This window comes from Stegodyphus dumicola, chromosome 1, assembly GCF_044657685.1.
Source record: "Stegodyphus dumicola isolate Sdum_Otavi_A_Nest chromosome 1, ASM4465768v1".
NCBI classification, from domain to species: Eukaryota; Metazoa; Arthropoda; class Arachnida; order Araneae; family Eresidae; genus Stegodyphus; species Stegodyphus dumicola.
The window spans coordinates 51,834,352-51,860,423 of NC_140768.1; the positions used below are offsets into that span (position 1 = coordinate 51,834,352).

The 26,072-nt window shown below is 33.3% G+C and overlaps 1 protein-coding gene across 2 annotated transcripts in view; it reads right to left on the reverse strand.

The window, feature by feature from the left end:
* The window catches only part of LOC118191059 (ankyrin repeat and BTB/POZ domain-containing protein 2), a 224,805-nt gene extending 199,722 nt beyond the window's left edge, over window positions 1-25,083 (reverse strand). For both annotated transcript variants that reach the window (XM_085814381.1, XM_085814378.1), the window contains exon 1: window positions 24,781-25,083. The gene's annotated coding sequence lies outside the window, so the exon portion shown is untranslated. The remainder of the gene's footprint in view (window positions 1-24,780) is intronic.
* Window positions 25,084-26,072: the final 989 nt, after the last annotated feature.

The window sequence follows — 26,072 nt, forward strand, 5'->3', positions numbered from 1 at the left end:
CACTTATATTGAAAATGCCAAGTCTTAATCTCAAAATACTAAAGAGAAAATTTAAATAGAAAACCATTTTCATAAATTGCTAACGACCTTCTACATTGTTCCACTACTTATTCGCCACACCAGTGGCCGATCGTTAAAGACTGTTGAATGTTGGTAGTTCGTCCCAGATTCGAACCTAGGCTGGGCCGGCCGCATGAATGGTTTTTATGATTTTTACGATTTTTTCAATGTGTAACGTTAATAAGAGCTAGTTTAACTTTAAACGTGCTCCACGAAGGCATTCCTCCTCTTAGGTACATAGCACTCGTGTGCTTTGCCATATTCATATAGCCTAACCTAACCACGACCTATTCTCTGCAACTATCTATGATGAGGAACTAGTTCATTTTTTAGCCTTCTTCTTTAACGGTGGAAACTCATTCCGGTATATTATTTTTTCATATAACTTATTTTTCTGCTATACCCATTTAATAACTTTTGCTGCATAGCATTATGAAATTTTTTTGTTCCTATACCCAACGGCTAAACCAAAGGTAAGAGCTACGATCATAATCAACGGTCGTACGTCGCTCTTTGTGCTTCCACCTGGGAAAATGATTGGCCAACGATATATTCTGCTATCTCATGTTCCGTGGTGCTGTCGGTGATAACTATGTTTTCATGAACGACAACGCAATATGTCATCGATCAGTTGCTGTCCAGGAGTGTCTAATAAGCGAGGATATTCAATACCTTTTATGGCCAGCACGTTCTTCAAATCTGAATCCCATTGCAAATATATAGGATGCTTTGGGAAAACACCTTGCTGGTCAACAATGCCCTCCAATAAACAAGGACACCTTATCCGTACACTGACAAAGGAATGGGATAAATTACCCTAACAGCTACTGGATAATGTTGTGCAAAGCATGATACGATGTGTGGAATCATGCATCGTCCTCCATCGTGGCCATATTCCGCATTTACATCTTACGTGAGAATTCCTTCAGACGGTAACTGCACTTCCCCCCCCCCTCCCACACACACATACATACACATTCAGCACAGAATGACCATTTTGTCACTTGAACACTTTTCAAAGCCTTCTGGATTTCAGAGCACAATAAATTATCTTTATTGTTATATCCTAATGGCATTATTTTACTTCACCTGGCATCCAACCACACTTCCTCTTTTAAGCGCTTTATAGCCGTTTGTGATCCGTCCTTAGCAATTGTCCAAAAAATTATATAAAGAAATGAAAGTCAGGTCAAATGTAACTATTGGATTTAGTTTTAATCGAACATTATTATAATGTATAAATATTTTTAATCGATCGAGTCATTTTAGAATCAACTTGTTAGCACCTAGATATGTCAAACAGGATTAGCCAACAACTTTCATTTCATAATTATTGGAAGCGAAAGTTAACTGCCAGATTTGGTGCAAAGGTTAAAAAAAAAAAAAAGTTGAAGAGAATTCCACAGTATAGACTGCCAAAGAGTTTTATTCATCGAATGCACGGAAATTGCGTGACTCATCGAAGATTCAAGCACGGCCATTTTCAACGTGCTTGTCGCCTGTCATTTCTGATACATGTAATTTTCAACTCAATTCCTATTTACTTCAGATACCGCGACACGCAAGTGCATAATACTTTTTGTCTGCAAGAAATAGGTAGTACATTCGATTCCTCAAAAGGTAAAGATGATCTGATAACAGGTTACGCTTCCCAGCTGGCCATTTGATACTTAATCTCCGTAAACTGATGGTTAAGTGCTACATTCGTGTTTCAGAAAATGAGAAGTCATTGGACAGGATTTGTAGGCTTTTTTTTTTTTTAATCATTTGATGAATGCTTGCTTTTAGCAATATTTATACAGGACCATAAAAAGTAGTTTAGTATATAAACATGCAAAAAGGATTATATATATTCGTATTTCCAATATCATTATATACGAGTAAATTGTTTAATATGCTACGATCCAAAAGTATGCAGCAAGCAATTTTCTGCAAACATCGCTGAAAATTTATAATGGCATGGTAAGTAAAAATCAAGTACAACAGTATGTGAAGCATATAATATATAAGTTTTTACGCTATGCGTCGTTGAAAAAACGGTAACCTTTACAAATTTTTAAGTATTTACGCAATAAAAAAGTGAATGCTCAAAATTTTTATTATTTTTCTAATATTTCATAAAACTTAGTGACGACTTTTAACCAATTTCTTACTTTTAACGCACTCATTTACATGATAAGTCGATGACTACTAACAACAGTGAAGCATATAAATATTTGTGTACTCACTACTTTTATTTTTAAGCTGGTAGTTGCAGGTATAAACATACTGTTAGCGTAGTTTTTGAGTGTGACTTTTCATTTCTTCGTTTAGTTTTATCTCTTATATTTACTTTTAAGCTTAAGCTGAAATGCCAAGTTTCGAATATTGGATAAAGTATGGATGCTTTTCTACATCGTGTCTACACGGAAGTAACAGCGTTTAAAATAACCCATTTACATGAAAGTCATGAATAGGTAAAACGAAAATTACAAAGATTTGAGATGTCTCGACTCAAACTGAAATATCATTAGCTCCCTTCCCTAGGGGGGAAAAAAATCACACTATCCGCATGGATGTCCAAGATCGCATATTGAAAAGAAAGACATGTAAATATTTCTTCCATCTTCATAGGGCTTGTTGATATGGACACAGGGTTCAATAACTTTGCTGTTAAGATTCATTGCTCTTACCGCCTTCCACCGTTAATGAGTTATTAAAACCATTTTAATGATGTGGTGGTGTGGTGTATTTAATTATGGCAAAGCACACTGGGGCTATCTGCCTAAGGGGAGGGAGGACTTTGTAAAGAAAACTGGCTCGTATACACGTTACACATGGGGGAAAACCACGAAAACACCCATGCAGCCAGCCCGTTCACGGGATTCGAATCTCGGACCGAACTACCAGTGTTCAGCGACTTTACCGCTCGGCCGCTGGTGTGCCCCATTTTAATGAATATGTGTGAGATATGTAGGATATTTGGCAGATACGTAGTCTATAAATACCAATGGTAGCTTAAAGTTACCAATAGAAGTATAGCAAAAAGTGTACGACACATTAGCATTAAAAAATTAACTTCTAGCTCCGTGCAATCAGACTAATTATCACCTCGTCTTAAAGTTCTAGTGAAATAATTATGAAAATAAAAAGTTTTAAAGCAAATCTGCTGATTTTAAATTAACAACTATACAGCTCGTACCTTACAAAATGAATCTCCGCTATTTGTGTGATCTTCTAGAACAGAAGCGTCAAAGTGAAACTTAAAAGAGTTAAAATAGCCAAATCACACGACAAAGTGTCCTATTATAAACTTTAGTTCAGTCTATCTAAACGCGCGAGCAACAAACACAGCTAGCAAAAAAGAACAGCTGATTTAGGTAACTCTAAGAGCTGGGCGAAAATGGTACGAAGGCGGTGGTTGTCAAAACCTTCTCCTAAATTTCAAGAACTCTGTTCTCATATATGTTAACTAATTTTTATCCTGGTGGGAGCCGATGAATATAGAAGAGACAGTAAAGAAAAAATAATAAGATAATAAAAATAAATCTAAAACTTAGAAAAAGAATTGTATAAGTGTACTAATCGTTGTTTCATTTCTTAACCATAAAATAAAAGCACCTTTTTTACGTTTGATATTATATCAGTTTTATTCTCCCCGCAAAATACTTTTGCGTTGCAATGAGCAACATAAATTACACTCAGTTACTTTATTAGAGACTTTTTAGTTGATTTCGTGCTCATTTTTTGAGTGTGACTTTTCATTTCTTCGTTTAGTTTTATCTCTTATATTTATTTTAGGGAAATAAAAATCGTTTTTAATTGTATAACCTCTGTCCAAATAAAGTACGACGGGAAATAATAAAAAAAAAAAAAAAAAGAAATCTATAAATATTCCATCATTTGTATTGCAGTACTTACACAGAAGGAGGGGGGGGAAAGGCCACCTCAACTATCCAGGATTTATGTAACATTCAAATGGGCTGAGGTTTCCACAGTTAGATCTCATATTTGGAGTTTCATTACATTTTCCAAGAACAGGTATTGCAATAAAAATAAATGTACTGCCTACCTCCTTTAATTTCCCAGGTGGTACTTATTAAACAAATCCCATTCTTTACTTGATCTAAATGGGATACGATAAGAATCTTTCCAAATCCCTCTCCCCAATTTATCTAAGTACGATGGCCTTCCGGGTGCGCAAATGTTCTCTCAAGAAAATCATACTACGTACTCAAGAGTCGTTCCACCGATCGTCAAACAGGACGTAAAATGTAACATGGAGTTTTGCTTCCTCATTCAGTTGTTTCTTTAATACAAAAAGCAAAAGGTGACTGACTGTTTATTACCTGAATCTCCAGTTTCCTCCCCCAAAATTTCCTCCACCATTATAGAGGGCGATCACACCATAAGTCGTAAATATGAAGCCAAAGTAACAGTAGATGATGCACGTTGTCGCTGCAAAAAAGGTTGTAAGTTGAGATCATTTGGGGCCGAGCTGTTGTGTTATTAAGATGGTGATTCAAGATGCATGTCATAGATGTTGAAAATGTCATAAATTTTTCATCACGGCTAATTTGTCAAATTAAGCCTTAGTGCTACTTTGCCAATTAAAAAGAAAAATGAAGCCCATCATGATGACTGTCTTCACAGATCTGTCACTTTAAGTAATATCAGGAATTTCGTTAATTATTCGCCTATAAAACAAAAGCTAGCCAGCCTTTTCCCTGAAAACTTCTCAACCAATTTACAATACCATAGCTATCAAGAATAACAATGAAGTTCGATATATAACACTTCCTTAATTAGCTAAGAAAACGTCAGTTTCATACTATTAATACTACTCATAAATTGTGAGAGAATTCCTGAAAATATTCAGAAACTACAGGTAGTTTCTCATAGTGTGTCCCTAGAACATAAAAAACTATGAATTTGGTTGTACATAAAACATTTTTGCAGTCAGCTGAAACCTTCTTGAGTTGCGGCTACCATTGCAAATTAGATCATTCATTAAGTTGAACAAGCAAAGCTAGCAAATCTACAACGATAATAGTTCGGACACTTTTGAAAAATAGCCTCAAAGCGCCACTTTTAGTACATGAGAACAGCAACTGTGAAAATGCGTGCAGTTTAAGAAACAGTGTTTTAAGGAAAAAAATGTGAAGAAGATTCAGGTGAGGACATTTAAGACAGTCTGTCTCTCTGCCTTTTTCTCCCCGCTTGCTTACGAATTAAATTATCTTCCTTTTCACATTCTTCATTAAACAATATGAACCCGCTCGGGTTCATATTGTTTAATGAAGTAATCTGATCAATACCAGCGATTCGTTTATTACAATATAAAAACTAGTTTTGACATAGTGACCACCTCAGCAAGGTTGAACGTCCTGGATTTAAAAAAAAAAATTGTATCTTCACCGCACTGGATTGAGCAATAATTAAATAGCTTTCATAGCACTTAACTTCATTTTAAGACGATGAAATTCCACATATTTTTAACGGAACATTACTTATGATATAAAAAAATGGTTTATATATATTTGAAAACATAAAGCAGAAAAAAGATTAAAAATTACCCACAATTTTCTCCACTAGTATTTCCTTTTACGCTATGCATGGTTTCACACTGATCTAGTCCATTTAATGTATTGTATGTTATGAATAAAATATCATTTAACTTAAATTACCAAAAAGATGATCTCAAAAAATTTTTAATTCCCTTTAGGATACAAAATGATGTTTTTCCCGGTGCAGTTGGTTCAAGTAATACCCAAAATAACGTAATCGCGCCCTTATTATGATAGCGGCCATTGTGGATTCGTATTCTGATTCAATTATTTTTTTCAGAGCACATTCAACTTTTGACAATATTCCATCTACTAATAAATTTATATCATTAAAATGCACACATTTTCACACATCTATTTTCAGCGATCATTAAGTAAAGAGCCTGTTTTTTCTCGAACGGTAGCTTCATTGTATACTTCTGAATTAATTAAAAATCCGTACTCGGAAGCTGCATAATGCAAACAGAATTATATGCAGAGTTCTTTTGCCTATTCCTGTTAAACGTATATTGTTAATCATATAACACAGAAACTGATAAAGAAATCTTTATCCTCAATAAATTGTGTGCCTATTGAAATTAGTTATTAAACTGCTTTCTTCTCGGCAATCATGTTTGCAGTTTTAAACACGAAACTTCCCAATAATCCTTATCTTTCCTTTATATAATTATTAAATGCTTGTACATCCCAATAGTCTTTTATAAATTATTGCAAAGAATTGTATAAATTAAGGATTTTTATCCACTTTATCAGTAGTTTTAAAATGCAATTCGAAAGTAAAAACATTAAACCAGTTTCGAAGGAATATAATTGAATTATCTTTTGATTTAATTTCAACCTGAAGAACATTGTCATTAAATTTATGCATCCCATTCAAAATTTGCATTTCTTTATTAACCATTATTAAGGAAACGTTTTACAATAGCCACTAAGGTTGTTCAATCGATTTGTATAAGTCTGTATATTTTGTTAATACTGAGCAGAGTTTTAGAGCTGTGCAATTAGATCAGCATGTTTCTAGTTATAAAACTCCTACTATTTCAGATGTGCCCAAATTGTTTCATCACAATCTGCGTTTCCACTTCTTTAGAGAAGAGTTTCTTAAACTGTGAATCGCGACTCCCAAGGGGGTCGCGGAACCTGCAGAAAGGGGTCGCCAAAAATTTTAGCAGTTTTCAAATTTCTTTAACTTATAACAATTTAACAATTACAAAATATTTTTACACAATGTATCTGAAAATAGATAAAGCTAAGACAATACAGACAAAGTAAAAAAAGGAAACATTTCGACGCATTTTTTTTTATAATATAAACGTTCATTTTCCTTGCTTTGCACGTAACGCTGTCATTTCGTCTGTTAGTTATTTAAAATTTTCACATTGTTCTATGTCTTAAAATTAGAAATTAATGACCTAAATCTGCAATAGTATATTTCAGTACAAGTGAAAAAGTTAACAGTTTCCCTCACGCGTGTGTCGGATTTGCGCAATACTTATGGAGTGCTACAAAATTTTTCTAAATATTGGGGGGGGGGGGGGTCCTGGGGAGTCGCGAATGAAAAAAGTTTAAGAAACCCTGCTTTAGAGCACTGGTTCTTGTTGAGAAGCCACCAGTGTATGTTTATTTTCAAGAATAAATTCATGTGTACAGTAAAATGCTAATGGCACGCCGAAAAATTAATTACATATTTTACCAGAATTTAAAAACCCTTTGATTTTTTGTATTTAGTAAAATATTTTAATCGTTGAGATTAAAAATTTTGTCAAAATATTAAAATTTTACTTAGTTTAGCTACATAAAAAATCGTAATAAAATTTTTGTAAAAAAATTAAACATTTTAGTTTGATAGCATTGACATGTAAAATTAAATAGGTATTTTTGCGTCAGACGTGGCGGGGGGAAGAGCAGCAACCTCCTTCAGTACTTTTATATCAGTGGCGTTCCAGAGCTAAAAATACTAAAAATACATTTAGCTAAATAAAGCTTTTTTCCCCCATTTGAAAGCAATCCTTGTTAAATTATTTAGTGGACAAACGAAATAAATAATTATTTTATACTTAAGACAAAATTTGTAAGTTTGTAGAAAAGTACTTACCTAACGAGAAGACTTATTAATATACAGTCAGAATGGTGATCGAAAGCAGACATCATGAATACGAACAGAGCGGTTAGAGCATTGTTATGACTGAGAACAGGCATAAACAGTAAAGGGTTAAAGATATTTGGAAAACAAAGGGCAACTACCTCTCTTTCGAGGTAGTCTCACAAGTATTGCTAGGTTTGATGTCTGAAGATGCAGGTGGCGAGTCCATTCGATCAGTGCTTTTGTCTCCAATAAATCGAATGATTAAAACTGCTTCGTGAAGCCGACCATTAAAACCAAATGATCATCTTTAACCATTAGAAAAAATGAAATACCTAGTCATTAAAAGGAGGAGTTAATAGTCATTACTGAATCATTAAAAGAAAAGACTCACCAGTTGCACTGTCACAGGTCAAAGATTTCCTTTGAGCAGGTTTTATAAGATGGAACGCATTTGGTATCCCCCCCCCACACACACTTTTCTTAAAAAGAGATGCGAGACTTTTCCACGATTTCTTACGTTTTGTGTGAGAAGTTTAACGCTTAAAACTTGCTATTTTTGTAATTCTTAGTATTTAATCGTCAAAAATTTACATGAAAAAATATTTTCATATTTGAAAGAAGGGGGGGAAGGAGTCAACCTACGGAGGAAAACAAATTATGAACATAAATAACAAAGCTCTGTTGTTGTTACTAATCTCACTTGCTTGATGTAATCAGAACCAGCCCACGAATTATAATCGTGGCAAAAAGTACGAGAATGCATCTGCCATTGGCCAAAGCACCACACTGGTGACAGTCCGACTTGATGGTTCAGTATATGCGAAGGTCTCCTACCGCTCTTCCTCTACGTCTAACTTCTCAAGAGGACGCATATTTTGAGCCCCCCCATGCCGCAAAGACACTATACATTTACATACAATCGTACATTCTGCGGGATTCAAATCCGGGTTTTTCGGTACGCCAACCAGCGTCACTAATCACTTTCCCGTCAGGACGGCTTTCAACGCTCTTGAGGGGTTCAGCTATATATAACATTTTCCGCTTGAATTTTCTCATGGAAACCTTTTATAATTAAGAAGATCATAACGGAATCATTTAACTAATTTAGTGCAGTACATAACATAATGATGCACCTCGAGTGAAAATTCCACATGCAAATTTTAATTCATACTTCTAGAAATTCAAACATATGTTTATATTAGACAGAATTTATATACAGAAAGAGAGAGATGCAAGTTCGTGGCGGCGGGCAAGGACTTTTCCCAGAACTCATCAATTCATTTATCCTAAAATGTTGCCATGGTGCAACTCTGGGGGTAGACCGATACTACATGGGTCAGAACGGGAAAGGACATGAACAAACAACTAATACTCGGGATTCTAACCCACATCCTTGGCCTCAGACTAGCAGTCACTCTTCGCTAACCACTGCACCAAATAAATACCGCTTTCTCAAAAATATACAACTGCGTTTTTTTCCCTTAAAAATCATCCTTTGAGGGGAGGAGTATAGGACAACACATGCCAAACTATTTTTTCTAGAGTACATGCCTCTTGCGAGAAAACATACTACAGTCATTAGCTTATTTCTATAGCAAAGAATTTTTTTCTAAACATAAGAAATATATATATTTTTATTTATGTCAATAAACAATGAATACAATAGAATGACATAGTTTAAAATCTTTTCATTAAGAGAGCTTACTTTGAAAACAAGAGCACTCTTAGAAGGATAAAAACAACACATTTAATTTAACGGTGGCCAATAAGCAACACTGCTGCATATTGTTACGAATTTTGTAGTTAGATAACTAAGTTTAGTAGAATTATAATTAAAGTTGTTTTATTTCCCCGTGCAATGCAGCGCGTGATAAATTTTAAGAAAAAGCTACGCCGAAAAAGTAAAAATGTGAGAGCACGCGCTTTTAACATTGAATAAAAGTTTATCTCGGTAATTTATATTTAATTTGAATAAATGTAATTGACTGCTATGTTAGCTGTAACCGCAATTCTACTCTTTTCCTTTCCAGAAAGCTCGAGAAGCAAAGAAATTACTAGAACTCTCTCGGGACCGATTGAAAAGCTTTAAAAAGCCGGAGAGAGACATCTCAGCTCCAGTTGTTGTTATTATTGCGAGTACAGCGTGAGATTGGATTAGCTTTCTCTTTAGATGCGTTTTGTATTACGTTGTGTTTAACGTTTTTAGTAGTATAAAGTATAATTATTGATTATTACTGCGTAATATTGTGAGCACTTGTACAAATATTTCTGAGAGAAATTTCAGCGTTCTGTTATATTTCTTTTGATAAGAATAAATTTTATTAACTTTTTATCAGACTTGTGCATTCAATCTGTTACGAACCCGTACGCACGCAACAATATCTTTCAACCGAAATGTGTTTGGCGCATATTGTCTTATAACTCAAAAGATCCTAAAAGAATAATATATAATTTAAGCAGCAATATCCCTACATTTTAATACAGGCACATTTTCAAGTTCTAGGTACAAAAATAACGATGCACTGATTACATTTTAATTAATAACAGAATACAGAATCAGTGTTAAGGAAATATTTTAGTATTTAAAAGATTTAGTACTAGGCGTATACATTTTTCTACAGCTCTCACTAATTTGAATTTAATGTTATTTTTCTAATTACTCATTTGGTCGTGCATTCTCAGTTTCCTCCTTATATGGTTTCAAATGATAATGGATTCATTACCAGCAAATGTGTCATCAAGAGATTTCATTAAATGTTTTAATGCGTTTTAAATTGATTAAAAATGGATCTATATAAATATTTGCTCCATTAAGGCAAACAAATTCAGGTCTGTGGAATAAGGAATTCTGAATTACTTTACCCCGTAATGTTATATTTTCACCTAACAATCGTAATACATCGAACTTTTGATTTAACACCAAGTTACTTCAATTGCCAAGAAATACCTGGCGGGAAGGAACCAAGTACGTAATAAAAAAATAAAAAAACTGCAAAGCTTGTCATAAATTATAGACGACTGGTTCCTGACGTAAAACACTCAGTTCAATCAACATATTATTTTAAAATAAATTGTTAAAAATTTAATGAAGTTTTAATTTTCCTTGAGTGAGTGTTATTTTTGGGTACTTTTCTGTTATCGGGACTGAATTCAGAAATGTATGAATATGCGCCAGTGCATGTATGTATGTGTATATGTATACACACATACATTCATGCTCACATATATACTTGCCTACATGAACACATACATCCATATATACATGCATATATACATACATTTCTGGATTCAGTCCTGATAAAAGAACGTTACCACTTTTTGTTTCATGAAAATATGTGGATATAATTTTCGGAAAAAACATGGTTTATCACTAATTTGAACAATGAAAGTATACGCAAAAAATATTTCTCTTCTTGGTATGCTTATTAATCAAATATAATCGATGCCTCTTTCTGATTGCTTTCTGACACTTCTTTCATTTTGATTTTAATGGCCAAAATATACATTTAAAGTCAAAGACACTACATAAAAGTTTTGACCAAAATAGAGTCTGTGTAAATGGTACACCAGCAACCGGGTGTAAAAGCGCTGAACATCGGTACAAGTTTCGAATCCCACGAACGGGTTGGCTGCATAAGCGTTTCAGTGGTTTTCCCCTGTCTTTAGATTCCCTTTCTCTTTAGATGCGTTTTGTATTACGTTGTGTTTAACGTTTTTAGTAGTATAAAGTATAATTATTGATTATTACTGCGTAATATTGTGAGCACTTGTACAAATATTTCTGAGAGAAATTTCAGCGTTCTGTTATATTTCTTTTGATAAGAATAAATTTTATATTCTTATCAAAAATTATATATTTGTATATACGAGCCAGTTCCCTTAGAAAGTCCTCCAAGAAGGCGTCCTTCCCTTTAGGCTGATAGCTTTCGAGTGATTTGCTATAATCAAATAAACCAAACCAAAATTAGCATAATTTTTTCCGAGGAAGAACGGAGTCCTTAACTAATGCATTCCAGATTTTTCGAGTGTTACGGTAGACTACCATGCATTTATCACCCACCAGTTCTTAGAAAGTTTAGCCAATGCTCGAAACATTGCATTGTCCCAAATTAGTAACCGTCAAGCTATTAATCATTAGTCACCAGTAATCGGGTGGGCACTGTGCCCTTCTATTTAATTTTAATAAATCTACGTAAATTTACTGCATCCCCTTACACTGCTGATCTATAATTATGTGCTGATGACTGTGGTGTGGTGTACTTGATTATGGCAAAGCGCTCCAAAGCTATCTCTGTCTAAGGGGAGGGATGCCTTCGTGAAGGACTTTCTAAGGGAAACTGTCTCGTATACACGTTACACATGAGGAAAACCACGAAAGCGACCATGAAGGCAGCCCGTTCGCGAGATTCGGATCTCGTACCGAACTACTAGTGTTCAGCGACTTTACCGCTCGGCCGCTGATGGGTCCCTACTGATGATTGTCAACTTAAAAATCAATGACTAAAGACCTTGACGGTCATTTTCAGTTTAAATTCAATCCATTTTGTCTTCACGAAGTAAAGACATGTTTCTTTTCTTTTTATTTACTGAACACTTTTTCCAACAATCTACTAGCCGAATTACACTTATGCTAGAAATTTTATGTAACAAAACTGCTTAATCATGACAAATATTAACTGCAAAATTGGGAAAAAAGTGCACAATCGCAAACTCCTTGCGCGTTTTACAGAATAGCACATACACATAAACCATTTACACGTCGACTTATTTTTACTTAAAAAAACATCTCAGAATTGCACAAAAATGGCATTGCACACACTCTTAACTTTATCCATGTACACTGCTTTTTTCTCATAAATTAGAAAAACTTCACGAAAATGCATGAAAGTTTTGTGAATCATTAAATCCGGTAAAAAGAACATATATGAAATTACCTGACCGCGAAAAAGTATATACCCTTTCCAAAGATGAACATTTCCACGTATAAAATAAATAAAATATCCAAAAACTTTTACCTCTAAATTATCAATTATATTATAAACGTCACCAACGAATTCATACCTCAAGCATTACAAATGGTTACAAATACTTAGTGTCAAATATTTAAATTATTTCCATGCACGTTTACTTCCACTGAAACGTATACCAAATTCCTACAAACATATAATTCACAAAATAACTATCATTTAATTAAAATATAATTAAATTCAAAAACAGTACTTAAAATATAAATAAGCACATACATTAAATTAATAAAAATTAGCTTACAATCCTAATTACTTTAAACTAAATCATTGCTAATAACAATTTTCCAATAATACCATATTACTTTATTTACTCCTTACATTTAGAACAATGCATAAAAATAACATCCTCAAATAATTAAAAATACTAACTTACCTAATCTTCTTCAGAATCTTGATTACGTGGCCGATAAACTTTTCTTATTTCCTCCGCTAAATAAAAAGCAAGCGTATGTGCGCCTGTTTCAGGATCTTTAAAATCATACTTATAGTTCACACCAAGGTACCAGGTAAAATAAATAACTTAATAAAACATCTTTACTTCTATCTCGCACAACCTTAAAAAAACACTTATTACTACCCCTTTCAATCTCACTAAATACCCATTTCGAATTCACTTTAGGGCCATGGGATCCAAAAATTAACCAACACTGTTTCACACAACAGAGAATAAAGCTAAATACAAAATTTCCAGATTTTTTCCAGATTTCCCCCCTTTTCCGATTAAAGAACTATAATTCGTCCATTAATGTCACATGACATATCTCATGATCTCTCATTTCCCTCACACAAAATAATGCGTAATCGGAACTGAGTACTTCTCACATTATTACCAAAGTCCTAGGTAGTAACTTTTATCGCCTCCAAAATGTCGCCAAACTACCAGTTACCATATTCCAAAGATCAGCCAAAAAATTAGAATGAAAGTAACTTTATTTCAGTTACTCATCTCACATAAATAACACTTTTTTTCAATAAGATTTTAACTTAGCCGCAAGACAAAAAAATTTCCAGTGCCGTTCTGATAAGGAGGTTGCTTTTTGAACTTAAAGCACTAATAACGGAAGTAAGAGATTCTAATCCAGTTAAAACATGCTTATCAGGTGGCACAGGAATTAAGTAAATCCCATCAGCAACTGAACCGGACTCTCCATTCATCCATCAGTCGACTTGGAATTCCTATACATTCTGAAGCATCCCTCCCACATTGTCCTTTCGGTTTCTCAAAATCCTAATGTACATCTTCCAGACGCTATCAAAAGAAGATCAGGTAATTTGAATATGGCAATGCGCACGAAGGCTGTCTGCTTAAGGACAACGATGCCTTCACGGTGGAATTTTTGAGGAAAACTGGCTTTTACTCATAATACAAAAGGATAAAACCACGAAATCTAACCATACAGGCAGCCTGTTCCTGTTGGTTTGAAATGGCCACTGGTAGGGTTGCTACCGAAAAAAAGAAATGACGTTCGGAAAAAGGATTGTTCGAGCTACATAAAGAAACATCGATGAATAAGTCAAGGAAAAATGACGTATACTTAAAATTTTATATCAGTTAATTTAAATATTTCATTGTTACCACGATTAAAAACAAAGCGACAAAGATGTATGAAATTCTTGCCGAATGCGAGGGTTACATTAATAGTAGCACATTGCGTACACGGCAAAATCGCGTTCCACAAAGTTAACTTTCTATGATTTGGTTTGTTGGATTACGAGAAAGCCCACAACGGTTATTTGCCTAAGGAGAGAAATGCCTTCATGGAGGATTTTATAACGGAAACTGGATCATATATATATTATACATGGGGGGAAAACCACAAAAATGCCCATGCAGCCAGCTCGTCCGCCGGGATTCGAACCTCGGAACAAATTACCAGCGTTCAGCGACTTTACCGCTCGGCCGCTGATGGGTCCCTACTGATGATTGTCAACTTAAAAATCAATGACTAAAGACCTTGACGGTCATTTTCAGTTTAAATTCAATCCATTTTGTCTTCACGAAGTAAAGACATGTTTCTTTTCTTTTTATTTACTGAACACTTTTTCCAACAATCTACTAGCCGAATTACACTTATGCTAGAAATTTTATGTAACAAAACTGCTTAATCATGACAAATATTAACTGCAAAATTGGGAAAAAAGTGCACAATCGCAAACTCCTTGCGCGTTTTACAGAATAGCACATACACATAAACCATTTACACGTCGACTTATTTTTACTTAAAAAAACATCTCAGAATTGCACAAAAATGGCATTGCACACACTCTTAACTTTATCCATGTACACTGCTTTTTTCTCATAAATTAGAAAAACTTCACGAAAATGCATGAAAGTTTTGTGAATCATTAAATCCGGTAAAAAGAACATATATGAAATTACCTGACCGCGAAAAAGTATATACCCTTTCCAAAGATGAACATTTCCACGTATAAAATAAATAAAATATCCAAAAACTTTTACCTCTAAATTATCAATTATATTATAAACGTCACCAACGAATTCATACCTCAAGCATTACAAATGGTTACAAATACTTAGTGTCAAATATTTAAATTATTTCCATGCACGTTTACTTCCACTGAAACGTATACCAAATTCCTACAAACATATAATTCACAAAATAACTATCATTTAATTAAAATATAATTAAATTCAAAAACAGTACTTAAAATATAAATAAGCACATACATTAAATTAATAAAAATTAGCTTACAATCCTAATTACTTTAAACTAAATCATTGCTAATAACAATTTTCCAATAATACCATATTACTTTATTTACTCCTTACATTTAGAACAATGCATAAAAATAACATCCTCAAATAATTAAAAATACTAACTTACCTAATCTTCTTCAGAATCTTGATTACGTGGCCGATAAACTTTTCTTATTTCCTCCGCTAAATAAAAAGCAAGCGTATGTGCGCCTGTTTCAGGATCTTTAAAATCATACTTATAGTTCACACCAAGGTACCAGGTAAAATAAATAACTTAATAAAACATCTTTACTTCTATCTCGCACAACCTTAAAAAAACACTTATTACTACCCCTTTCAATCTCACTAAATACCCATTTCGAATTCACTTTAGGGCCATGGGATCCAAAAATTAACCAACACTGTTTCACACAACAGAGAATAAAGCTAAATACAAAATTTCCAGATTTTTTCCAGATTTCCCCCCTTTTCCGATTAAAGAACTATAATTCGTCCATTAATGTCACATGACATACCTCATGATCTCTCATTTCCCTCACACAAAATAATGCGTAATCGGAACTGAGTACTTCTCACATTATTACCAAAGTCCTAGGTAGTAACTTTTATCGCCTCCAAAATGTCGCCAAACTACCAGTTACCATATTCCAAAGATCAGCCAAAAAATTAGAATGAAAGTAACTTTATTTCAGTTACTCATCTCACATAAATAACACTTTTTTTCAATAAGATTTTAACTTAGCCGCAAGACAAAAAAATTTCCAGTGCCGTTCTGATAAGGAGGTTGCTTTTTGAACTTAAAGCACTAATAACGGAAGTAAGAGATTCTAATCCAGTTAAAACATGCTTATCAGGTGGCACAGGAATTAAGTAAATCCCATCAGCAACTGAACCGGACTCTCCATTCATCCATCAGTCGACTTGGAATTCCTATACATTCTGAAGCATCCCTCCCACATTGTCCTTTCGGTTTCTCAAAATCCTAATGTACATCTTCCAGACGCTATCAAAAGAAGATCAGGTAATTTGAATATGGCAATGCGCACGAAGGCTGTCTGCTTAAGGACAACGATGCCTTCACGGTGGAATTTTTGAGGAAAACTGGCTTTTACTCATAATACAAAAGGATAAAACCACGAAATCTAACCATACAGGCAGCCTGTTCCTGTTGGTTTGAAATGGCCACTGGTAGGGTTGCTACCGAAAAAAAGAAATGACGTTCGGAAAAAGGATTGTTCGAGCTACATAAAGAAACATCGATGAATAAGTCAAGGAAAAATGACGTATACTTAAAATTTTATATCAGTTAATTTAAATATTTCATTGTTACCACGATTAAAAACAAAGCGACAAAGATGTATGAAATTCTTGCCGAATGCGAGGGTTACATTAATAGTAGCACATTGCGTACACGGCAAAATCGCGTTCCACAAAGTTAACTTTCTATGATTTGGTTTGTTGGATTACGAGAAAGCCCACAACGGTTATTTGCCTAAGGAGAGAAATGCCTTCATGGAGGATTTTATAACGGAAACTGGATCATATATATATTATACATGGGGGGAAAACCACAAAAATGCCCATGCAGCCAGCTCGTCCGCCGGGATTCGAACCTCGGAACAAATTACCAGCGTTCAGCGAATTTATCGCTCGGCCGCAAGTAGGCTAACTTTCTATGAAAAAAATATGATGTATACACCACATGACTTCCTTGTACGGAATATTAAATTATACATATTTTTTGCTACATTTCATTTTAGAGTTTCTACGCAAAAATAAGTACTTCGGCCAGCAGGTAACATGGCAGATTTTTCAGTGGACAAAAATGAAAGTTTATTTTTGGTCCCATCCGCCAAAAAGTCACTGAAGGTCACAAACTGAATTAAACAAATATGGCTGCTATAGTAAAAAAAATAGACTTATCAGCACTTAAACAACTTTTAAATTGTTAATAATTCTACAACTGTTGCATGTTGATTAACTAAAGACATAAAAACCTTAACCGGAAGATAAGAGCAGCATTTCAATAATTTTAAATTTGCTTTAAGCAAAAAATGCACAATTTACCAAAGTATAGAATAAAAAAAAACTGAGCTCACTGAGCCGAGTAACAGAGTCGGTATACATATTCTTTTGGTGCGGCCGATTGCAACCGAAAAGGGAGGTGCACAACTACATAGTATAGTAGTCCTATATACAAAATTTCAACGTTCTGAGGCTACTCGTTTTTGAGTTATGCAAGAGCCTCTGTACGTATATATGCGCGTACAGACGCCACGAAAAAATCTCTTCTGAATCCATTTTAAATCAGTTTTATAATTCCGTTTGGGTAAAAAAAGTCCTTTATTCTGTCCTTACGTACGGATGTCACGCAAAAACATCGTTACAGTGCATTACATAGCGATCAAAATGGATATTTTCGTTGAAATATGATACCGGGAATTTTTTGTTATTACAATACTTTCTTTACTTCGTACAAGGAAGTAAAAACGGGCCAGGTAAATTTCAGATTACGAAAGTAAGTATAATTTATACAAACCTAAATATTAAAAGGGGAAAATGAAACAAATGTTAGTCGAAAAGATTAAGTGCATACATATACAATTCTTTTTTAAAATAGCTGGTGACTTTTGCTTGCGACAATATCTGACGCACCTCATTGAACGTTTCGCGATAAGGCGTGCAAAGTTTTTCAATACCTCTCGTAAAGTGTTTCTTGATTTGAATCAATCTCCATTACAATATCAGACAGTTCCTGTACAATTTTTTAACAATTCGTTTAACTTCTTGTGCATTAAAGGCTTTTTATCTCTTCAACTATCGTTGCTTTCATCTTCAGCTTGTGTAATACGATCACCTGATTCTCCATTTGTCATTTCACGATCATTATTCTTGAGTAATTCTCCGATTTGTCCTTCTTCCACACTCGAAAATCCCTCGCCGTCCATTGCTTTTGCAATTTGCACGATTTGCTTGGCTTCATTTTCAATCGATGGAAATTCTTTAAAACTGTTGACAACTTCTGTCCAGCAAGCATTTATCGTTGAAGAATTCACCCGTTCCCATGCGAGATTAATCATTTCTAGTGTTTTATGTTGAACTGCTTCCAAAATGACATTAGTATGTTGTGCTTTTCTTCGTCTAACGTTTTATTTGCAAAGACGTAAACATGTCTGAAATAATAGGTTTTGAATACTTTTATGACTCTTTGATCTACTGGTTGAATTACAGAGGTGGTGCACGGTGGAATTAATAAAACCTCTACATGTTGAATGCAATGTTGTGAGAACTTCAGCACGGTGTCCTGAAGCATTATCGAGAATTAGGAGAATTTTAAAGTTCAGATTTTGCTATTCAAAGTAATGTTTGCCTTCTTTGATCAATGAACCAGTCAAACCAATCCTTAAAGACAGCAACCCAGTCAAACTAGTCATTAAAGATGGCCATTTGTTATCCATGGGTTTCTATTCCACTTCTACAAAACAGCAATTGCTCAAATGATTTTCCCAGCAATGTATGAGACCTTTAAATCCACAAATGAGCACAGACTTGCACCTTAAGTTGCCGGATGCATTTCCACCAAAACGTAAACTAAGTCTATCTTTAAAAACTTGGGACAACTTTTTGCGTCTGTACGATAGAGGTTCGTTGTCCTATTCACTTATAAAACAGGCCTGTCTCATCTAAATTGAAAACCTGTTGCAGAACATGACTCTTTATTTCTATTAATTTCATAAACTAAGGTCTGAATTTCTGTGTTGCTTCTTTATCTGCAGAGCCAGCTTCTCTCCGAAGCTGACGTTTAAAGCTCTCAACCCAAACTCTGCTTGCTTGAAAGTCAATTTTCTCTGAAGCTTAGCCATCTTTATTTAAAACGAAAGAAAACAAATCTAAAACTTTGTTTCGAACAGCAGCACAATCCACAACTGAACCTTTTTCGTTTACTTGATTCTCGGTTCAAAGATAGTAATTTTTTTTTTCCAACCGAGGTATTCATCTTGAAACTTGAGTAAATAACCTTTGCCGAAGTATCACCTGAAGCTTCGGACACTAGACTGAATCTTTTCTTCATGCTTCCCGTGTTGTTCTTATAACTGATTCATTGATAGTTAGTTCCTTTGCAAGAGATGAAACACATGTGCCATTTCTCAGTTTATCTAAAATTTCAGTTTTCTGACATAGAATTCAAGTATCGCCTTTTCTTCGAGACGGGGGCGGAGCTGCTTTCATGCTTATTCTTCCTTTTAAATATCATATTAAATTTTTAAATTAAAAAACGTACAAATACAAAAGCAGAAGAGCATAAATACTTTAAAAAATGCGATTATAGCTCAAATTGAATTTTTAAATTAAAAGACATACAAATGCGAAAAACAGAAGAAAATGAACACTTAAAAATACGCGATTACAGATCTACTAACGTGAATGAAATGATAGCAACTTGGCCTGGATCATTCAGCTAGCCAGCAGCGTCAAGCAGGGTTTCCATATCCGCGCGTAGTTTCTCTTGTAAAGAGCAAGATCAGCAGACAAATAAGATTATGCTTTTTCAACGGTGCGTTCTTGGTTTGATGCATCATCCTTTCCTGCTTCACACACAGGATTCATCGATATTTTCAACATCTTACAGACCAACGGTAATGACTTGATAAATCAGATTTTCTTTAAAACGCTCCTCAATTACTTATCGATGAAATTCATGCCTCCATGATGCTTTCAGATATACTTTCCTGTCATATTTCACTTCAGATAGTGATCACTCCCAGCCATCCATCCCCTCGGCGTAAAATCTCTGAGAGATTTAAATGAGAAAGTTAAGTGATTTCATACTGAACGAATCACAGCCGTATGTGTTGTTCGCTTTTCAGTTTAAATGGTCTCATTTAATATACCCAATCTTCCCTTTTCTATGCGAAAAATTTTACCAAATCTCATGAAAATAAAGATGCGAAAAATACAAGTACGTTATATTAGAATAGTGTTAACATAACATATAATGTTATGTGTGAGTCTGTGCCATACCATTTAACAGAAAAATATTACTGTGATCAATTCACATAAAATCACTCACGTAAATCGAACGACGTTGTATTAGCCTATTTCATTAACAAAAACGAAAATACGGCTATTCTTGGTGAAGGAAGAATATAAATTAAAAAATGTATACATATCAGGAAAACTGTAAATAAAACTTGTGAAATTATTTTGGAAAAAAAAAAAGCCAGAATTTCTTCAGAATATTCCCAAATATTGTTGCTTTCCTGTTTGTTCTACTGCAAAATGTTACTTTTGAAAAATATGTATAAATATGCACATTAAATTGTATGTATCATACACATCACAGCAATTTTTTTTAAATATTCATTCCTTAAAAATATTCTTTGAGTTATATCGATAAAAGAAACTACTTGTAACGAATTTTGATCAGTGACATTTTAAAAATAATTGATTTGCCGTCTGTTAGTCTGTAGCCTTGGCTACTAATGTTTAAAATAAATTTATGACTAGGAACAGCATGAATTATAAACAAATAGCTAAGTTACTGCATTTTATTTTTCGGCTATCGAAATGCGACGCTACGAGCAACGTTTTGAAACCAAAACCTAGCAATCATGAATCAGAACGAGAACTAGTTGCCATTCAGCATAAAGAAATTTAAATATAAATATGAACTACTTATTGCCATTCAGCATAAAAGAAATATAAATATGAATATTAACAAAATATTAAAGTTAATTTTATAAAATAATTAAACACATGAAGAAATATATGGGCTGATCTTTAGAATATGGTAACTGGTAGTTTGGCGACATTTTGGAGGCGATAAAGGTTACTACCTGGGACTTTGGTAATAATGTGAGCAGTACTCAGTTCCGATTACGCATTATTTTGTGTGAGGGAAATGAGAGATCATGGGATATGTCATGTGATATTAATGGACGAATTACGGTTCTTTAATCGGAAAAGGGGGGAAATCGGCAAAAAATCTGGAAATTTTGTATTTGGCTTTATTCTGTGTTGTGTGAAACAGTGTTCGTTAATTTTTGGATCCCATGGCCCTAACTAAAGTGAATTCGAAATGGGTATTTAGTGGGATTGAAAGGCGTAGTAATAAGTGTTTCTTTAAGGTTGTGCGAGATAGAAGTAAAGATGTTTTAATAAGTTATTTATTTTACCTGGTACCTTGGTGTGAACTATAAGTATGATTTTAAAGATCCTCAAACAGAAATAAGAAAAGTTTATCGGACACATAATCAATAGTATTTTTAAGAATAGGAAGAATTAATTTTTAAGAATAGAAGAAGAATAGGTAAGTTAGTATTTTTAATTATTTGAGGATATTATTTTTATGCATTGTTCTAAATGTAAGGTGGAAGTAAAGTAATTTGCGTAAACGTGCATGAAAATAATTTAAATATTTGACACTAGGTATTTGTAACCATTTGTAATGTTTGCGGTATGAATTAGTTAGTGACGTTTGTAATATAATAGATAATGTAGAGGTAAAAGTTTTTGGATATTTTATTTATTTTATACGGGGAAATGTTCATATTTGGAAAGGGTAAATACTTTTTCGCGATCATGTAATTTCATATATGTTCTTTTTACCGGGTTTAAAGATTGAGAAAATTGTCATGTATTTTTGTGAAATTTTTCTAATTTATGAGAAAAAAGCAGTGTACATGGATATAGTGCAGGGTGTGCACAATGCCATTTTTGTGCAATTCTGGGATGTTTTTTAAAGTAAAAATAAGTCGACGTGTACATGGTTTAGTGATATTTTAATTAAATTATAGTTATTTTGTGAATTTTATGTTTGTAGGAATTTGATATACGTTTAAGTTGAAGTAAACGTGCATGGAAATAATTTAAATATTTGACACTAAGTATTTGTAATGCTTGCGGTATGAATTCGTTGGTGACGTGTATAATATAATAGATGATTTAGAGGTAAAAGTTTTTGGATATTTTATTTATTTTATATGTGGAAATGTTCATATTTGGAAAGGGTATAAACTTTTTCGCGATCAAGTAATTTCATATATGTTCTTTTTACCGGGTTTAAAGATTCAGAAAATTGTCATGTGTTTTCGTGAAATTTTTCTAATTTATGAGAAAAAAGCAGTGTACATGAATATAGTGAAGAGTGTACGCAATGCCATTTTTGTGTAATTCTGGGATGTTTTTTTAAGTAAAAATAAGTCGGCGTGTACATGGTTTATGTGTATGTGTTATTTTGAAAAACACGTAAGGAGTATGTATTGTGCACTTTTTCCCAATTTTGCAGTGAATGTTTGTCATGATTAAGCAGTTTTGTTAGATAAAATTTCTAGCATAAGTGTAATTCGGCTAGTAGATTGTTGGAAGAAGTGTTCAGTAGATAAAAAGAAAAGAAACATGTCTTTACTTCGTGAAGACAAAATGGCGGCGGGAAAAAAAAAATAGAGCGTTGCTGTAGGAGAGTTGGTCGCTAAATTTTCGCCAAAAAAACACCAAGTTACCATAATGTAAAGATCAACCAATATATGAAATAAAAAATAATTATTTCTCATGCAATAACTGGGCCAGTACAAGTCGAATTCAGTTGCAAATAGAATATGACACAATTTTTTCGTCGCATTACGATCCACTTAAAAAAAAAAAAAAAAAAAAAAAAAAAAAAAAATCTGAAATTTTTCAGATTTTAAATCACGTCCAAAGGGGCGTTTTTTTAACGTTTTGAGTGTTACCTTTATTTATTAAATATCATGTTCTTTGCACTTAAACCATAAAATTCAGTTCAAGAGCAATATCGCAAAATAATGTTAAATTAAGCACATCTTTAGAATTTCCGATATACACAGTCTCGCGAGCTGGAGATAAAAGTATTTTTTTTCTATATAACGTTGCCATTTCTCGCTTTTAAAGCATTGAGTTTGTAAATCAAAAATTCGTTAAAGTTTTACAAAATATAAAATCTATAATAAAACAAATTCCAAATTTGGGATTTCAGATGCCCATATTCGCAGTAGGATTTCGTCATTCAAAATTCGATGGCTCTATGTACCATTGTTTTATCACAATGCGAGAAATAGACAATCATTTATGCAGATTTTTCATTATTTAATTTCTTCAAATATAATGCAGGACTCTAACATTTTGTGGCAACAGTTTGAAAAGTGAACCGACGTTTATGAGTCCGACGCAAAATCGCAAAACGAAAACAATAGTCCTTCAGGGACTGAAATCCCTTTGGACTAATTATGAAGGGAAAAGTTATATATACACTCTTATCTAACTCACACAAATTATTCCACTAATGTTTGTTTAATCACTTTTGGTATAAAATATGGAGTATGAGCGTGCGCAGGGAAAAGGGCAAATTTCCCCTGGAATCAAGCAAAAAAATTAGTTTTTGTACTGATACATATACGGTATACGTGTTTTTGCATGAATGCAATAATGTATTCTAAAATGTATTTGTGAGCCCTCAAATTAAATAATAAAATGAAAGCTTATTGATAAAATTATTTATCTCCCGGCTTTGCCCTCCTCCTCGCCAGAAAATGGGACGATATGTTTTCACGAAGGCTCTCTAATGACAACCATAACCGACAAATTTAAATTCTAAGCTGTCATTCAATAATAAGTTTGAAAATTTGATTACTTTGCTCTGAATTTCTTCTCAGAAGTTTAAAATAACAAACATCTAAAAAGATCGTTCACAACAAAGAATAAATAATAACTGTATGCTGAAATAAATAATAATGTTATTTTAAAAATCATTTCGCTCGAGTAAGACATTAAATTTGCTATACTGAGAGGTGAAAAAAAAAACTAAATAATAATGAAATATGACTAATAATTAATTTAAATCATTATCTTAAATGTTCCCTGCTGAAAATAAACAATAGCAGGGGAACGCTTCCTTTTAAACTTGCGTACATACGGTTATTTACAAGACCGCTTTATAATGAGTATTTATCGATATTTATAATGAGTATTGTAATAATGTGGATTTGTAATATGTTATATAATACTTTTAACCATAAATCTACATATATAATTAAGTGAATATGACCAAAAAAAAAAAACATAAGCAAACTTTTTGAAAAGTATCCAGCATTTTCTTTGCAACACAGTTTATTAATAAATTACTCTGTAGTGCATATCATAAAATACATAAATATAAAGCCTATATAAACATGGGTTTATTGCAAAACACTCATTATGCATCGGTCTAGAGGAAAAAATCCTTACTTTGGCAAAGACGCTTATTCTACGGAAATTTTTTAATCACTGCATTTCATTGACTGCACGAATAAAAATATAAAATTACATACTTTTAAACAAAACACTTACCTGGACTATGAAGCACACTATAAAATAAACACCAGTGTTAAGCATAATTGTACTGTTATGATACTGCTGTGACTACACTATACACAATATGTTTTCGGAACACATGAAACACATTCACACCTGTTTCGAAGCATGTAAACTAAAACCAGCGAAAGATGCTGGTATCTAAGTTCTAGGAAACCTCTCAGACCCGGACGATGCTTCTTAAAAACACAGAAAATAAAATAAATCCGATGTTAGTCAGACGTTACGCCTCGAAATCTTGTCATGCAACTCAGGTGGTAAAAGACCTGCTGTTTGTTACCATAGTTGATTATGGCGCCTTTCCTTCTTCAGATTCTTCGTCGCAGGGTTGCTATATTAAAGGTTACCAATTGGCGATATTTTGCTCGATATTTCTGAGAGAAAAATAATAAATTATTGACTTTTCAGTATTGTTGTCGTTGCTTGAAGGTCAAGAATATTCACGCAATTTTTACGTCTTCTGATGATTTTACACTGTATTATTAATTTCACATGTGTATAATATCAATTAAAAATATGAATTTCACTTCAGTTATAAAATAGCTTTTCATTTTGTTTTTAGTGTTTAAACTGTCCAGTGGCTCTATTTTTTTAATTTTTAACCGAATTCTTCGAAGAAAAATTTTTTTATCTTATTTCATCAACCTAACGACAATTACTGACATTAGAGACTTTAGCGAGGTAATTCAAAATTTGGAGAGATGTCTGCAAGGGTCTATAAAACTGAAAGCATAAAGTCGTAGAGATTTTAAGTGTTGTACAAAGAATCTGTGGGTCCTAATAATTGATAATGGTGACGGTCCGAATGGTCGTTATGGTAATTATCTGGCATGAAGGATTAGTACGATATAAGAAAATCAGTTTGACAAGCAATTACTTCGTTTGAAAATAATATACATTTTTTCTTAAAAGTGCAATTTTGACAAATAAAGGGGATTAAAATTAACTAAAGTTAAAATTAACTAAAGATGACGGCTAAAAGTCCCATTACTGGGTGTAATTACTTTTCATAGTATTTCACTATGAAAGCAAATTTTGTTGAGCAAAAAATTTTTCGAATATATAGGTAGTTTTTATACTTACTGATGTTTAACTTGTTTTTATAGTGTTTTTACTTGTTAATTATTTTAATTAGTAGACTTTGCTATAAAAAAACTGGTGTTCGACTCAAGCAAAAATTACACAATTATATATATATATTAAAGAAATATCGATTAAATTATCTCCTAATATAAATTTAATAGAAGTATCAAAAAAGAGGGAACCCT